Here is a 17413-nt window from a genome sequence, read left to right on the forward strand (position 1 = left end):
GCTGTTACGTGCCACTCCAATTTCTGAGCAGTGAGAGATGCCAGGGTACCCAGTGAGTTCAGTTTCCTTGGAATGAGGGTGAGCAGAGACTGTGGTGTCGTAAGGATTTATGGTTTTATTCTCACATATATGTATCCTGAGCAAAGGGTGGGGGGCTTATAGCTCTGCCTTTTGTTCTTTTACCAAGCAGCTACATCATGCGAAAGGCTGCGTTGGATGAATCTTAAGCCGGAATTAAGATTGCTGGAAGAAATATCAACAACCTCAGATATGCAGATGACACAACCTTGATGGCAGAAAGTGAAGAGGAATTAAAGAACCTTTTAATGAGGGTGAAAGAGGAGAGCGCAAAATATGGTCTGAAGCTCAACATCAAAAAAACCAAGATCATGGCCACTGGGCCCATCACCTCCTGGCAAATAGAAGGGGAAGAAAGAGAGGCAGTGAGAGATTTTACTTTCTTGGGCTCCATGATCACTGCAGATGGTGACAGCAGCCACGAAATTAAAAGACGCCTGCTTCTTGGGAGAAAAGCAATGACAAACCTAGGCAGCATCTTAAAAAGCAGAGACATCACCTTGCCAACAAAGTCCGTATAGTTAAAACTATGGTTTTCACAGTAGTGATGTATGGAAGTGAAAGCTGGACCATAAAGAAGGCTGATCACCGAAGAATTGATGCTTTTGAATTATGGTACTGGAGGAGACTCTTGAGAGTCCCATGGACTTCAAGTAGATCAAATCTATCCATTCTTAAGGAAATCAGCCCTGAGTGCTCACTGGAAGGACAGATTGTGAAGCTGAGGCTCCAATACTTTGGCCACCTCATGAGAAGAGAAGACTCCCTGGAAAAGACCCTGATGTTGGGAAAGATTGAGGGCACAAGGAGAAGGGGATGACAGAGGATGAGGTGGTTGGACAGTGTTCTCTAAACTACGAACACGAGTCTGACCAAACTGCGGGAGGCAGTGGAAGACAGGAGTGCCTGGCGTGCTCTGGTCCATGGGGTCACGAAGAGTCGGACATGACTAAACGACTAAACAACAACAACAGGTCGTGAGGGACAGCAACATACTTGGTTCTGCTAATCATGGTGTTTAACCAGTCAGCCAAACCATTACCTAGACAATTGATGTCATAGATCGTATCCCCACAGATACAGGATCTTGAGAATTGCAAGGGGCTCAGGGCATCATCCAGGATGACTGCAACCCCCCCCCCCAAAAAACCCGCTCACAATTCTGTGGCATTTGCAATTCTGTCCTCCAGCTCCGAGGATTGGCTGTGGAAAACACATGGCCAATGAAACAATAGAAGCTTCAATATGTCAGGTCCAACTTTTTGTCTGTCTAGACTAGCACTTTTTCATCTCCTGGCAGCAGTAGTTCTCCAGGATCACAAGCAGAAGTCTTTTACATCACCCCCATTTAACTGGGGATGCCATGGCATGAACCTGGCACCTCCTGCTTACAAGCTATGTGCCCCATCACTGAGCTATTAGCCCTCCCCTGGTCTCTTATAGCTACAAGTCGTATTGTACTAGCTTCAGATTGCCAAATGTATATATAGCAGTGATGCTCTTAGAGATGTTAGATTCCAACTAAAGTTGAGCATCAGGTCTATTTGTTACCGTGTGCCTCAGTAAACCCCAGCAAATGATCGTTTAAATCCTAACCACAAGTGAATATAAAATTAAACCTCTTTTTCTTGACAGTCATCCCGAGGGGAGGGGGGAACCACTGAATCAATGGCAAATCTGTTCAAAGACAAAGTCATATGTCATAACAGTTGCATTCGTATCGTACAATAGCAACGTAATGCTTTTCTACAGGGAGCATGCTTGTGTAATTGTTTAGTGTAAGGACAAGTGGAAAAAAGGAATGAGGGAAACAAGAGGGTGCATTCTGGAGAAAACTAACAGTGCTAGTCTTTTCACAGATTTCAGAAGACTTGAAGAGTTCTATTGAATGGGTAAAGCTCATTATGTGCACTAAATGTATGCACTAAAAGAGAAGAAGGGGAAAAACATTTTATGCTCACCTTGACTATGCATTAAATCTCAGTTTAGGCCTTGACTTTAGTATTCTAAAGACATGAATGCACATTACATTAAACTTCCTAATACAGAGACAGCAGGGAAGGCTGAACAGCTTCAAATCTTTATTATTACAATCAATGATCAGCATTGGACTAAGCATCCCATTTTGGGTTTGGTGGCTCTCAGTCATAGGCCTGTTCCATACCATTACATCCCATTGTGTGCAATTGTGTGCTTTTGCATCCCATCTGTTCTGGCCTATTGCATGCACTTTCTATGCATTCAGTGCATGCTGTTTACATAGCACACACTTTCAATGTGTTCATTAATAAAATACAACTTGGTTGGGGATAAGAAACCTGGCATGCTGCCAGTCAGTAAAGGGCAGGGTTGAGACCAGCAGACGGATTGGGAAAATATGGTACACTTTGTGGTTCCCCACACCTAAGCTTCCTCTTGCTCACTTGCTCTATTCTCCCTCCTTTCATGCACAAGGATGCGATGAAGGTAGTTCCAGTTGTGTAGTGTAGAATCCAAAGTCATTCTCATGAGTTTGAAATAATGAAGAGCCATTTTTCTTTACCAGTGGGATTCCCACGTATTTCCTTTTTTTCTTTTGAAGCAATGGTAGTGATGTATGAATGAAACAGAATGGCTGGTAGGACTGAGTGACTCCAGGCAGCTCCAGCTTCCAAGCTATATATATATGAAGCATACTCATGATTATTCTGTAGATAAAAGTCTTGATATATAGAGGTAAAAAATAGATAGAAGGGAAGGTCATTCTTGAAAATTCATGAACAAGCATACATTCATATCTGTGTTAACTTCCATTAAAATGAGAGAGGAGGAGATTTGTAGCCACTAAACTCAAACATTGCAGGCTAGACTATATAGGTGTTCACTATCTCTCGTTCTATGCAAGCATGCACCTACTAATTTCGAGATTTCATAGTGGCCCTGACTCATCATCTCTCTCACATACCTTAATACGGCTTTAACTGAGGTGGCATACGCAAATTGGAGCTGTTAGCTCTAATGTTTGGGTCATGTAATAGTACAGTTATTATCACATTATAAGCAAAACATTTTTCCCCACTCAGCAAATGTAATGCCTCTCAAATTTTCCTTTTCTCCTTCTGTCTGTGATATCCTGTTGGCTCCAATAAGTTTGTTAGCAAGAGCCGGTGACCTAATTTGGATTGAAATGCAATAAAAGACCTAAGAAGAACAAGCGTTTCCGATATGGTAGAGAGATGTCTGCAAAACAAAACTCGGCCAGTGCACAAAGCAGTCAGTGGGATGCTGTAAATAGTGCGTTGCAGCTCTTTTGTTGATACTCTGAAAATAATTATGATTGTGAGCTGTCAGAAAGATTCAGTGCAACAATTATCGCCATCACCAGCTGACATGCCACCTAGGAAAACCTTTTCAAACACCAAGCTTTCTGCAACACTAATGAGCTATTAAAGGAGGGGGAAAATAAAACTCCCACGAGTCGCAGGCCCAGCATCCTAGCCGAACATGACTATAGCTTAAATCTTTACATATGGCTGATGATTACCATGTTCAACAAATATCAGCTTGGCGTCTCCCCGCACTTTAATCTCTTCAGTAATGCCATTCTTTATCATGTCAGACTCCACAGGGTTGTTTCCTATTGGATGACAGAGCACAGTGTTCCTTTACAAACATAAAGGTTGAACAAGTGTTAGGGAAGTGCATCATGCATGACCATTCACATCCATTCACTCCACCAGCACCACATACACAGTTGCACATGCGCAGTTGCAGTGCTGTTTCAACTGTGAAGTGGATAAGACAATACTGATACAGCCTTCATTTGTCACATAATTTCATCTACTAGGTGAGGGGGAAGGAAATGCAGTTTCATTCATAAATCTCTGGAGCAGGGTGCAGAACTTTCCCCTTCCCACCTTGTGAATTCAACAGTCTGATTGTTGAAAGGGGTGGATTGGCCCCATCAGTTACAATATTTCATTGATGCCAATAGGAGAAGCCAATCTTTCTGCTTTGTGTGACACAACAGCATAAGAAACATTTAACTGCAGGTGGATACAATTGGGTACATTATTTGGTAAGACCCTTGACAAACATTAGAACCCCCAGGGTTTTTTTGGTTTGTTTTTTTACAATCTGGGCTGGGTGTTCATCAGTATGCGGATGATACCCAGCTCTACCTCTCTTTTAAATCAGAACCAGTGAAGGCGGTGAAGGTCCTGTGTGAGTGTCTGGAGGCGGTTGGAGGATGGATGGTGGCTAACAGATTGAGGTTAAATCCTGACAAGACAGAAGTACTGTTTTTGGGGGACAGGAGGCGGGCAGGTGTGGAGGATTCCCTGGTCCTGAATGGGGTAACTGTGCCCCTGAAGGACCAGGTGCGCAGCCTGGGAGTCATTTTGGACTCACAGCTGTCCATGGAGGCACAGGTCAAATCTGTGTCCAGGGCAGCTGTTTACCAGCTCCATCTGGTACGTAGGCTGAGACCCTATCTGCCTGCGGACTGTCTCGCCAGAGGGTGCATGCTCTGGTTATCTCCCGCTTGGACTACTGCAATGCACTCTGCGTGGGGCTACCTTTGAAGGTGACCCGGAAACTACAACTAATCCAGAATGCGGCAGTTAGACTGGTGACTGGGAGCAGCCGCCGAGACCATATAACACCGGTCTTGAAAGACCTACATTGGCTCCCAGTACGTTTCCGAGCACAATTCAAAGTGTTGGTGCTGACCTTTAAAGCCCTAAATGGCCTTGGTCCAGTATACCTGAAGGAGCGTCTCCACCCCCATTGTTCTGACCGGACACTGAGATCCAGCGCCGAGGGCCTTCTGGCGGTTCCCTCATTGCAAGAAGCAAAGCTACAGGGAACCAGGCAGAGGGCCTTCTCGGTAGTGGCGCCCGCCCTGTGGAACGCCCTTCCAGTAGATGTCAAAGCGATAAACAACTACCTAACATTCAGAAGACATCTTAAGGCAGCCCTGTTCAGGGAAGTTTTTAACATGTGATATTTTAGTGTATTTTTGGTTTCTATGGAAGCCGCCCAGAGTGGCTGGGGAGGCCCAGCCAGATGGGCGGGGTATAAATAATAAATATTATTATTATTATTATTATTATTATTATTATTATTATTATTATTATCTAGTGGTATATAAAGGGTAAAGGGGACCCCTGACCATTAGGTCCAGGCGTGGCCAACTCTGGGGTTGCGGCGCTCATCTTGCTTTATTGGCCAAGAGAGCCAGTGTACAGCTTCCGGGTCATGTGGCCAGCATGACTAAGCCGCTTCTGGCAAACCAGAGTAGCTCACGGAAACACCGTTTACCTTCCCGCTGGAGCGGTACCTATTTATCTACTTGCACTTTGACATGCTTTCAAACTGCTAGGTTGGCAGGAGCTGGGACCAAGCAACAGGAGCTCACCCCGTTGCGTGGATTCGAACCGCCGACCTTCTGATCGGCAAGCCCTAGGCTCTGTGGTTTAGACCACAGCGCCACCCATGTACACACACACAAATCAGAAATCCACCCAGTGAATATAATTGTCTGTTGTTGTTGTTGTTGTTGTTGTTGTTGTTGTTGTTGTTGTTTTCATCTTGCAAATGCTATGTGATGATACCTAATTAATGACTTTGCCGATGTTGCATTGCATTTCTTTTGCATTGAAACGAATGGTATTAGACACCATAACAATAACACAATTAATTCCTTCTTCTTCGTTTTTGCCATAGCACACAGCAGGAAGAATAACATAGTCTTGACCAGAAGCTGAACTGTAGTGGCCCAGAAACAGTGCTGTATATGATGTGGTAGTACATAAAGAGAGGGCTTCAGACATCCCTACACCCAAGTAACCACAAAAAGAGGCATCATATGGACACGTGGCACAGCTTGCAAAGTTCATGGAGAATATGAAGGTGAGAAAACTAAAATAATTAAAAATGCAAATGTTAAGAATCCCACAGAAATGTACAACATGGTCACAGTTAAAGCTTGTGCCAGCTTCAGGCTTCATAGCAAAACAAGTGCCTGGGGACTATCCTGTATGTTGACAGCTGAGAGTTCCCCTGATGATTTCAGAAACATTACCACAAAGTTCTTATCTGTGTTTCTTGCTCAGGGAAAGAATTTTTTCCCCTTCAAATGTTGTGGTTACTATGGGAGAGTGCCACAATCTTTGTCGTACTGTGTGCACAGCAATGTAGCCATTTGTCAGAATGTCACACGCGCTGCAGGATCTCATTGAGGTGTCATGCCCTCAAACCCATTCCTCCTGCCAACAGAGAGGCACAATAAAACATGGCTAAGCACTGTGAAGAAAATAAATCGCTTTGTTTGTCAGGATTGTTGGGAGATGTCTCTTCACTCCGAGCAGCGCTCCCTCCATGTTATCTAAACACAGTTCATCACATGCACAGATAGCAACTGTGAAACACAGATTGCTGAATCATTATTTATAAAGCTCCCAGCACAAACTTCTAGTAGTAGCAAGGAAGAAAACCCTGGAGGGTTCTTTCCTCATTTTTAGTCACTCAAATGAAAGTTGGTTTTCCATATAAAAGTACTGGAGGTTTCTTACCTGCTTTCTAAGAATCATTGACAAGTATCATTTCCTTTTGGGAGAAGCAGCTATTGGCTTTGAACTTTGAACTCACTGAGCCTGAACTGAATTTAAACATTAGATTGCATGAAACTGTGTGGTGCAAAGCACAGAGGCTTGGCTTTGAAGCTGGACTTGGATGACCTGCATTAAAATCCTGAGTAACTCACTGGATTGCCTTGTGCAAGCTACTTAACATACACCACAGGATTATATGGGCTGCTGTTAGGATAATCTGAGATAAAGATATATATTATAGCACATTCTAATGAATTATGATGCAGTGAGGGTGGGGGGGGAAGCATGGAATCTAACTGTCTGATACTTTTTGTGATTCTTTGTGGCAGCAATAAGCCTGATATCTGATTAAAGAGACAAACCCAAGAGACTTCGACACAGCTGCTACAATCCAAATCCACCCCCTGTACTACTACTACTACTACTACTACTACTACTACTACTACTACTACTAATTTTATTATTTATACTCCACCTGTCTGGCTGGGTTTCCCCAGTCACTCTGGGCAGCTTACAGCATATATAAAACATAGTAAAATATCAAATATTAAACATTACTATTGCAGAAGATGCCATTGTCACTGATGTACTTGTACCTTATAGAAGGGCAGGTTGTGTCAGGAAGACAAAAGCCCCCTGAGAGAGTTTGCATTATTGCTTTGTATTAGGAAAGGGATGTCCAACTCGCAAGAGACTGTGATCTGCTCCTACTACAAAGTTGTTGAGCTTTTTTTGGGAGATCAATCAGGATCACGAGATCAACCAGGAATGCCCCACAATCGACCAGTAGATCACGATTGACCAGTTGGACATCCTTGTATTAGGAAAACAAATTCCTGTGAGGGTGACCCAGAATACTCCCTCATGTGAAGACAAAACAGCTCAGGTGGTCTATTCCCTGCAGTTCTGTCTCCATCTTATGTATGCTTTATCTGTGTGATGGAGTTTGCCTGACCCTCACCCCAGTTTGTTTTGATGTCTTGAAGTTGGGGCCAGCTCAAGACACTTTGATGCCTGAAGCAAATGGCAAAATAGTTCCTTCCTTCATTCTATTTACAGAAGCTGACTATACTGGTAGTTGAATCTTGTTTTAACACTGCCAATGGGATAATGTCCTCCAATTTACTTCCATTGAGTTGCAATAAATCCGGGTTCTCCTGGACGTTTTGCCGATTTGGCAAAATCCCCCCTGATGCCATTTGCACAATGGAAACCAGGATATGTCAGTAATTTTCCTGACGTATGGCAAGCCTACCTCCAGTGCACCTGAGGACATCAGGCTATTTCAGGATGCATGCTTGTGACATATTTTGCTACAATCCCCAGCAGAAAGAAATGGGCAGGGAGCTGAGGAGAAGAAAGAACCAGGAGCCCTCCAGCATCTGCTGTCTGAGGCAAATGCCTTACACTATCTAATGGTAGGGCTGGACCTCTTTGAAGTGAAGTTGATAGCAGCATTATAAGCAGGCTTTTCACCAGATGCAATCATTTTTGAAACACACATTGACTGTTGAATAGAATATTTTGTAATGCTATATTTCAAAATTAATATATTTCAGTAGCTTTCAGCCTTTTAAATTTATGAATCAGGAACATGGAATTCCAAAAAACATGTTTTTGAATTAACAAAATGCTAATCTTTTTATTTCCAGAGGACTAGCTGTGTCAGTCTTTTGTGGCAAAAACAAGTTTTGCAGTACCATTAAGACTAACAAATTTATTATGGCATAAGCTGCTGTCCCCTTCATCAAGTTCATGAAGCATTATACTGAATTATAGATTGTACAAAGTGAGGTCAGAGAGAAATGAAATGCAGAAAAGTACAGACAATGATAATTACATACTTAACAGTGGTAATTCACAAAACAGTTGGTGAATTAAATTTTTGGTATTTCATATAATGGAATTGACAGATGCTGAAAGTTCTGTTCAGAATTTTAAACTTTGTGGGTCTTTCGCCCCCATCCCATAGAATTTGAACACCTCTGTGAGGTATTTGCAATGAATGTGAAACATGATCCCCAAGCTACCTTTAGCCCTATTTTGTTCTCCATAGACAAAGTGATAAGAGATACTGAAGTTACAAACATTCAAGTGCAAAGAATGCACAATATAGAAATGAAGCAGGGAGGGATTGCTTTACATCTACTGCCAAGGCTGCTTTTAAAAGGTAAAGGGACCCCTGACCATTACGTCCAGTCGTGGCCGACTCTGGGGTTGTGGCGCTCATCTCGCTTTATTGGCCGAGGGAGCCGGCATACAGCTTCCGGGTCATGTGGCCAGCATGACTAAGCTGCTTCTGGCGAACCAGAGCAGCGCACGGAAACACCGTTTACCTTCCCACTGGAGTGGTACCTATTTATCTACTTGCACTTTGATGTGCTTTCAAACTGCTAGGTGGACAGGAGCTGGGACCGAGCAATGGGAGCTCACCCCGTCGCAGGGATTCGAACTGCCGACCTTCTGATCGGCAAGCCCTAGGCTCTGTGGTTTAACCCACAGCGCCACCTGCATCCCTTAGGCTGCTTTTACAAGGCAACTCATATCAGACTGGCAGTGCATGTGTTGCATGGTAGAGTGCTTGTTTACCACCACGGTTGGAGGCAGTATACCTCTGAATACCAGTTGCTGGGAATCATAGTTGGGAAGAGTGCGATGGACTCTGTTTGCAGGCTTCCCATGGGCATCCAATTCACCACTGTGAGAACAGAGAGATAGACTACACAAGCCGTTGACCTGATCCGGTATCCTTTTTTGTTTTTATGGTATTTGGATCCTCAGGTGCCTAAGGAAAGCATCAAGCCTAAGGTTTAGAAGAGGTGCTCTTTGCTCTTAGGAGATAAGCCATTTTAATTCTTCTGAATATGTTCCTCATGCAGGTGAGTCTATGAGAAACAGCTTTGCATGTCGAGGTCCCCAGGTCCACCCCCAATAACTCACACATCACACAGAATTTTTTGTTTAAGATTTTTGGCAATAATTTTGGCCACAACTTTATTAAAATACAAATTTGTGAGTGGTTGCTTAGGCATTGGTTGCGACTATCTGCCCCCACCATGGGGGACAGGCTGACATTCCACACGATGCGAAAGTCAGAATGGGGGAATACACTTGGGGGTTACGCGGAGCAGGGAACCTGCCCTCACCCCAAATGCAACCAGGTGCTCATTGCTATGGCCCGAGCCCCCTTGACAGAGTGGACAAGCAATAGTTAGCCCCCAATTCCTTTAACGGAATCCCTTGCAGCAGCAGCATTAGAGGGGCAGGCACAGCCAATCCATGCCCCTCAACCAACCAAACCATAAACCAATGCCTAACGGCAACCTTACAAGTTGTGACGATTTGCTACGCAGTAGGCAAAAACCAAATGGCCCCAGCCAATCAGCCAGATGGACAAAATTCCTACCAGGCCCCCGCTCTAAAGCAGACGACCCCATGACAGGCATAGCAAGGTCAAAGCGAACAACCCTATTCTAGGGAGGAAGGGACGGGCAATCTGATGCACGGGCGAAAAGAGGAAGCCCTAGCCTCGTGCAAGGAGTTTTAGCATTTCTGGCTGTCAATCAACAAATGGCAACATTAACTTCTTCCCAACAACAAGGGAAGCCCCAATCGCATCAGTGGCCAACGATCAGTTAGCTCGCCCCCAACTTTGGAGTGTCCTGGCGGCCCCCACCGCAACACGTGCTCTCCATGAAGGAGAACACGCTTTGTAATACATAGAGACATCTTTAAATGCAGAATTAAAAAACCTTCACTGTGAGTTCTTACGGAACTCAATTCCCTTCCAGTGTCCCTTCCACTGTTTGAGGAAATAAGGCAGAATTATTCCTGCAGCCATGTACCTCTGGAAATAATTGACACTAATATCTCAGTTAGATTGCATTTCCCTACAAAACGGAGTGATTTCAGCCAGGTGTTGCCACTTTCTTAAATGCTGCTTAATTAGTGCTATCATTTATTGTTTTAATTGATAGCTGCATGCAGTTGTTATGGTGCTTTATTGATTGTATACTTCTGTGATTATGCATGGCGTCTGAGAAGCCATTTGAGCACCCGCTGCTTTTAAGACCTTGACGATTTTCCTGGAGAAGCCAATAAAGGAATACATACCCTAACCCTGCCACAACAATAACTTGCAGAGGCAAGTGTGTTGCAGACTTCCACATAAAAGATTCTGGCCATTTCAGTTCATTGATTTAGCCGTGTGCCCTGCATTTCAATGTCCTGCACAGCTCGTGTTATTTTATTTTTCTTTAAGAGTTCCTCTTTTCTTTGCTTTGCTTGTTGGGGGAGAGAACAGTCAAAAGAACTGAAATCCTATCCCTCTTTCCTTTAGGTATTTAGAATTAGAAATTTGCTACTATTGTGGCTGCAGTTTCCCATCTTAGACAAATGCTGCAAATCGAACTTCAGGCTTTCCAGAGCAGACAGATTTGCCACAAGAGCATTCCCCCAAAAAAAACACTCTCTCAAGACCTCTTATTGAGCTATTGTGCTTGAACTCAACAGGCATCCTGAAGGCTTTTTAACTACAGTTTCTTTTCAATCATTTATCCCCCGCCCCACCCCGCCCTGCAATCAGACCACGTTTGACAAAGCAAAGGTCACTATTCCATTGCAAGGGCCTTTGTCAGATATTTGATTTAAATCACTTGTATTGCATAAGAAATGAAGCAACTCGTTGAAGTATCTAATCAGGGGATATTTATCAAGCAGAATAGCTGTTTACTAATAAGTAAAGCAGAATGAGGAAGGAAAGCTTGATATTCCTGACTTTCTCTCAGATCAAGATTATAGGTAATTTCTCAACCCTTATGTGCCAACTCACTCAGTCAAATGGCAAATGATTCCAGACAGACAGACAGACAGTTTTGCTGTGCAAGTATGGCTAGATTTTGCATTTATTGCCACTCTTTCAAATGGATCTAGTGCCTTGTACCTCTATAATGAGGACAAGGTGGGTGTGAGTAACTGCCAAGAACATTAATTTGTGAATGTCTAGCCAAAAAGAGATTCCTGAGCAGAGTGGGCTTATAATGATGACTGAGACAGGAATTAATTTTCTTTTTCTACATCATATAATCTAGTCCTGCTGTCCCCCACGTCATGCTCTCAATAAATTTTGGAGTACAATTTGCAGCATGCCTGGTCACTGACCATGCTGGTTGGAGCTAATAGAAGTTGGGGTTCTAAACAATTGGAAGACACTGTGTTGAGCAAGGCAACATGAACCTTTATTGTGACATACAAAATGCAGAAACATGTCCTATTTGCAGGAGAAAATAAAATATTTGTTCATTTCTCAAGATTTACATATTGCGTGATTGTAATGAAACCTCAAAGCTGTTTACAAAAAGAAGAAAAGAATAAACACAGGGGATGTTTAATAATTATATTTCTAAATGTACAAATGAGAGGCTTGGGCTGACGGTATTAGTTCTAATGATTCATCATAATCACAGAATCAAGACCCTAAGTGTCTGCTAACCAGTTCATGTTCCTAACTTGGACAGGTATACTTGGACAGGTAACTTCTGTGGTCTATGCTCCGGCAACTTCTGGGTTAGATTACTGTGATATGTTATGCATGGAGCTGTCTCCGAAGACAGTTCGGAAACTGCAGCTAAGGCAGAATTTGGCAGCCAGGTTGCTACCCAGAGCAAGATGGTTTGAGCACAAAGCACCAATACTGGCACAAGTACACTGACTACCGGTTAGTTCCTGATCCCAATTCAACATGCTGGTTTTGATCTATAAGGCCTTTTGCTGCTCAGGACTCAATACCTGAAATACTGTCTCTCCACATATGAACCAATCCAGACTCTGTGATTGTCATCTTAGGCCCTTCTTTCAGGGTCCATCTGTGGTAGGTTCAGAGGGTTGCAACACAATAATGGACCTTTTCAATGATGGCCCCCTGCTTGCCTCATCTTTAGGCACCATTACCTATCTTTAGAGACCAGGTAAAAACATTTATTTTCTCCCAGGCATTTGGCTTTTAATTATCTGTGGCCTCCTTCAGTGGGTGGGATGGTTTAGTCCTATCATTAAACAAATATGAAAGCATTTAATATTTCTCTCTCTCTTTTGTTTTATGCTGGTTTTCATGTAGCTGTTATTTATTTGTTTGTTTGTTTGTTTGTTTATTTTGTGAGAGATTTTGAGTTATTTTTGTAATGAAAATGAGAATATTATGCTTAATAAGTAATAATAAGAGTAATATGAAAAAGATCCTCCTAATGACTTTGTGGTCAGGTATGTGGTCAGGCTCATGCAGGAGAATGAAGAGGTATTCTGGTTGTTCTAAACTATTCAGGGCTTTACATTTCTTCAGTATGTGGTCCAAGTAAGTCATAGTTTGGCTTACCACATTGTACAAAGCAGGTCATTGCATTTTACAATATAAAACATTACATTTGTGATTGTTAGACAAAAGGTAAAAGTTGCTGGGTAAGTTGGTAGAAACTGGGAATTCCTATGCACAACCATTCAAAGGTCTAAAGCATAAGGGTATAGACCATCCACACAGCTATATTTAAGTGTATATTTTGCTAGCTGGGAAAGTTATTAGCACAAGAAAATCTAGGAAATTGCACTTCCTAAGAGAGAAAGGAAGCGATCAAATGGTATCTGATAGAAGAAAGAACAGAAACTTGGAAAATTATTAATAAGGATGTACTGTGTTCCTGTTTATTATTTTGAAGATTTAATGTTACAGTAACATAGGGTCAGATTTCACTTCTAGGAAGCTTAGTGCAGGCAGGGTGGAGGCGAAATGCACTCTGCAACCGGAAAGGGCTGGTCTTCCAGTTGCTCCAAATAATAAGCAAAGATGACTTGCAAACTCTGACAGGGATCAGTTAAATTTCATCTGACCTTCTCTGGCCTGCTGGCAAAAGGTAGCTCTTCAGATGGTTTGCCTATTTGATCCTTCTGTTAGATCTGGGTGGGCAATAGCATGGAGGTTGACTCCTCACTTGACATCCCTCAGGTCACTAGATCAAGATCCAGCACAGGCTCAAGTCCTCATGTCTGGGTTTGTTATGTAGGCCTGGGGAAATCTTATGTCTTGTATACTGTCAAAAGAACAGCAAATAACATACAAAATACTGTTTAGGTTTTGTAGATAAAGGCTAGTGGGAATTTCTTACTATATCTGAATCATTATTACAGAAAGGAAAGCAACACGGCAGTGAATGCACAGAACTAATGGTATTTTTCATAGGCTGAGATTATTACTTTTTTTAAAAAATCATATATAATTTAAAGCTTGCTGTGCTAAAATTCACAGAGTTAATGCAAAGGAATTTCAATTTAAAGAAAAACTCTTTTCTCTTAAATAGTAAAGTTGAAGTCTATCTAGTAGTTGGATCATCATCTCCCCCTCCCCTGATCTCTGTGTTGTTATTCATTGCATTTTCAATTTAGGGGTTTTTTTTGGGGGGGGGGGAGAGAAAAGATGGACCATATTTTACTCATTTATTTTTTTATATAAAGAAGATGCTTGTTCACATTTTTACAAGTTCTATAAATATAAATTAAGATATAGAAAGAGCTACTGGAGAACAACAGTGTCCTATACACATGCTGTTGCTCATGGGACTATTTTCTGCTCAAAAGATGGTCAGTGCTGCCACAGAGCAGAAAATTGCACTGAGAACTCATGTAGAAGATTTAACTACTATCTGTACCTGTAGCTCTCAAAGCAGCTCATTGTATTTCAGAGTCACTCTCTCTTTCCTATGTGACATACTTAGGACCAAATTAGATCTGTTTAAAAAAGGCCCTATAGTGAAGAATATAACAAATGGCTATAACTTCATTTTCATTTGCACAGAAGTAGATGAAATTTGCATGCACAGGAAACTCACCAGAGGGGTTTAAGCCTGCTAAAAGGTACGCATATATGTCAAGGGATTTTCATGCAGGACACCTTTAAATTTTGGTTTCTTAAACTAAGGAAGTGTTTATAACTCTTTTTCATATCCTGCCAGAATTGGATATGATTTGCAAGAGTGGTCACCTCTTCTGAGGGGTTGGAGCCTGCCAAACTTCAGAACTATAGCTGCAGTGGTTCCCCCAAAATGGCAAACTTTATCATTTGGTGCTGGTATAACATGAATCATAGAGAGTAGAGTGGTGGAAGGGAAAAAAGAGAGAGTATTGATCCCCAGAAAATACTACAGAAAATATCATCTCTCCAGCAAGGACCCTGTTACCTTCAGTCATTCAGTAAATACTCCTTTCTGCATGCTATTGCTCTGATGCTTTTGCTCACATTAACCAGCAGTCTATTTGTGAATAATTGTATTAAAAATATTGTGAATAAAGTCATCTGGACACACAAATAGTCACAGTGGCATAGGACACCATCTTATTTTTGGTAGTAGTTGTTGTTGTAATAGCATATGCAGTGTTGCATATCTTTTCTTTTCATAGGCATCATTCCTTACGAGAGATTAATGTTTTCTCTTCAATGATAAAAGCCAAATGCTTGTAACAAAGCTCAGCTTCCAAAATGTCAGATATAATGGAAAGGGAGGCAAATGCAGGAAAGAGTGAGAGTAGATGTCACGCTGCCTTCCACATGAGTTATGCACACTCTGCTCTGATCCTTTGGCTCATTGACCCAGCCTAGGTGACCACCACAGCATCAGTCTTCTCTCTGGTGCTTTCTTGCACAGTGACAATGCGTCAAGGATTACATAGTATCAGTGCTGGCTGCCAGCCTGAGAAATATGGCTTGAATTCTGCATTGCTTCAAGGCTGGTGAGGGAGTAGGAGACCCAGCACTGAAAACCCACTTGGTAGACAAAATGGAACAAAGAATCATTTGTTGACTGATACTGAAAGCCCTTTGCATGGGAGAAACCCATTATGTGCAGAAAGAACACAAGTAGATAAGCCATAGTCTAAAGTGACCCCAGAAGAAATTTCCTTGTCATTGACAAGAACAGCTGTTACTGGCCTGAACTTAAAATGTTGTGCATTGTGCCAAAGACAGCAGTCAAGCAAGGATAAGCCAGTAAATTAAATGCATGCCCATTTATACCATCTGCCACCAAAGTGTCAATTAAAAATATATATAACAGTGGCACAGCTGAAACACAACATGGATAGAAATACTATGTCAGGATGTGTCATATTGCAAAACTTGATGTGCAATGACATGAAGAAATCTGGGGCTGATTCACTATTTTTTTAAATATACATATACATTGAAAAGGGAGCCAGACACATACAATAAACATTCATACTCTTAGGGGGGTATTCAAATTGGATACACAGCATGTGCATCTGTATTTTTTGCAGCTATCAAGCATTTTGTAGTCTTACCAAGATTAAACTCTCTATGACAATGGAAAGCTTACTGTGAAGGGAAAGAGGGAAAGATTCTGATGGTTAGTTGTGTTATTTGAGTGGAGAAGAGGTGTGTTGCAAAGCTCTGCCCCTTCCATAGGGGTTACCTTTTGGGGTTTAGAGCCCTCTTCCTCCTTTCTCTCCTCTCCCCCAACCTTCTAGGGTAGATTTTGAGGGTGCATGGTGACTCCAGGGAAGAGAAGAAGGAGGAGGAGGAGGAGGAGGAGGAGGAGAGTTTGGATTTGATATCCCACTTTATAACTACCCTAAGGAGTCTCAAAGCAGCTAACATTCTCCTTTCCCTTCCTCCCCCACAACAATCACTGTGTGAGGTGAGTGAGGCTGAGGGACTTTAAAGAAGTGTGACTCAGCAGCTGCATGTGGAGGAGCGGAGATGCGAATCCGGTTCACCAGATTACAAGACTACCACTCTTAACCACTACACCACACTGGTGAGGTGACTGAGGTGCTATGTTTTGCAAGTGGAAGTTTGTTGCCTGAGAAGAATGACAGCAATGGATACACTGTGATTAGAAATGTGATATTAGGGAATATAGTGATTAAAACTGTGACTGTGTCCTATTCCTGAAATAATACTTCCTTCCTTCTGCCCAAGACTTTAGTCAGATACCACTCAGGAAACAGCTTGCTTGACAGCAGTTGGCAACATGTAAGGAACAGGGGAAATGTAGCAATAGCATTTGCTACACGCTGACCTCTATGCGTTGTAGCACAAACTGTGCACCTGTGTTTATTGTGGGTGCATGGCAGCAAGCTTATGTATAATCATATCAAAGCAGATTCCTCCCAAATGTTCTGCTATACCTGCACACTTAATAAAATTTAGTGAAACTATTATAATGTTATCATATCCCCAATTGTGGTAGTTGGATTTCTTGAGAGCAAAACATCTTCACTTCTATAATATCCCGAACAGGAATCTCTCTCTCTCTCTCTCTCTCTCTCTCTCTCTCTCTCTCTCTCTCACACACACACACACACACACACACACAATTTGCATAGGGAGGGAACTTCCATTCGTCCCAATGGAACCTTTATTCACAATACAGTGGTACCTCGGGTTAAGAACTTAATTCGTTCTGGAGGTCTGTCCTTAACCAGTAACTGTTCTTAACCTGAAGCACCACTTTAGCAAATGGGGCCTCCTCTTGCTGCTGCGCCGCCGCTGCACAATTTCTGTTCTCATCCTGAAGCAAAGTTCTTAACCCGAGGTACTATTTCTGGGTTAGCGGAGTCTGTAACCTGAAGCGTATGTAACCTGAAGCATCTGTAACCCGAGGTACCAATGTACAGACTACTCAAGCTACTGCTTGAGAGATGATTTCATAGAATTGCAGAAGGGATCCCAAGGGTCTGGA

The sequence above is a fragment of the Podarcis filfolensis genome (assembly GCF_964270895.1).
Source record: "Podarcis filfolensis genome assembly, chromosome: 4".
NCBI classification, from domain to species: domain Eukaryota; kingdom Metazoa; phylum Chordata; class Lepidosauria; order Squamata; family Lacertidae; genus Podarcis; species Podarcis filfolensis.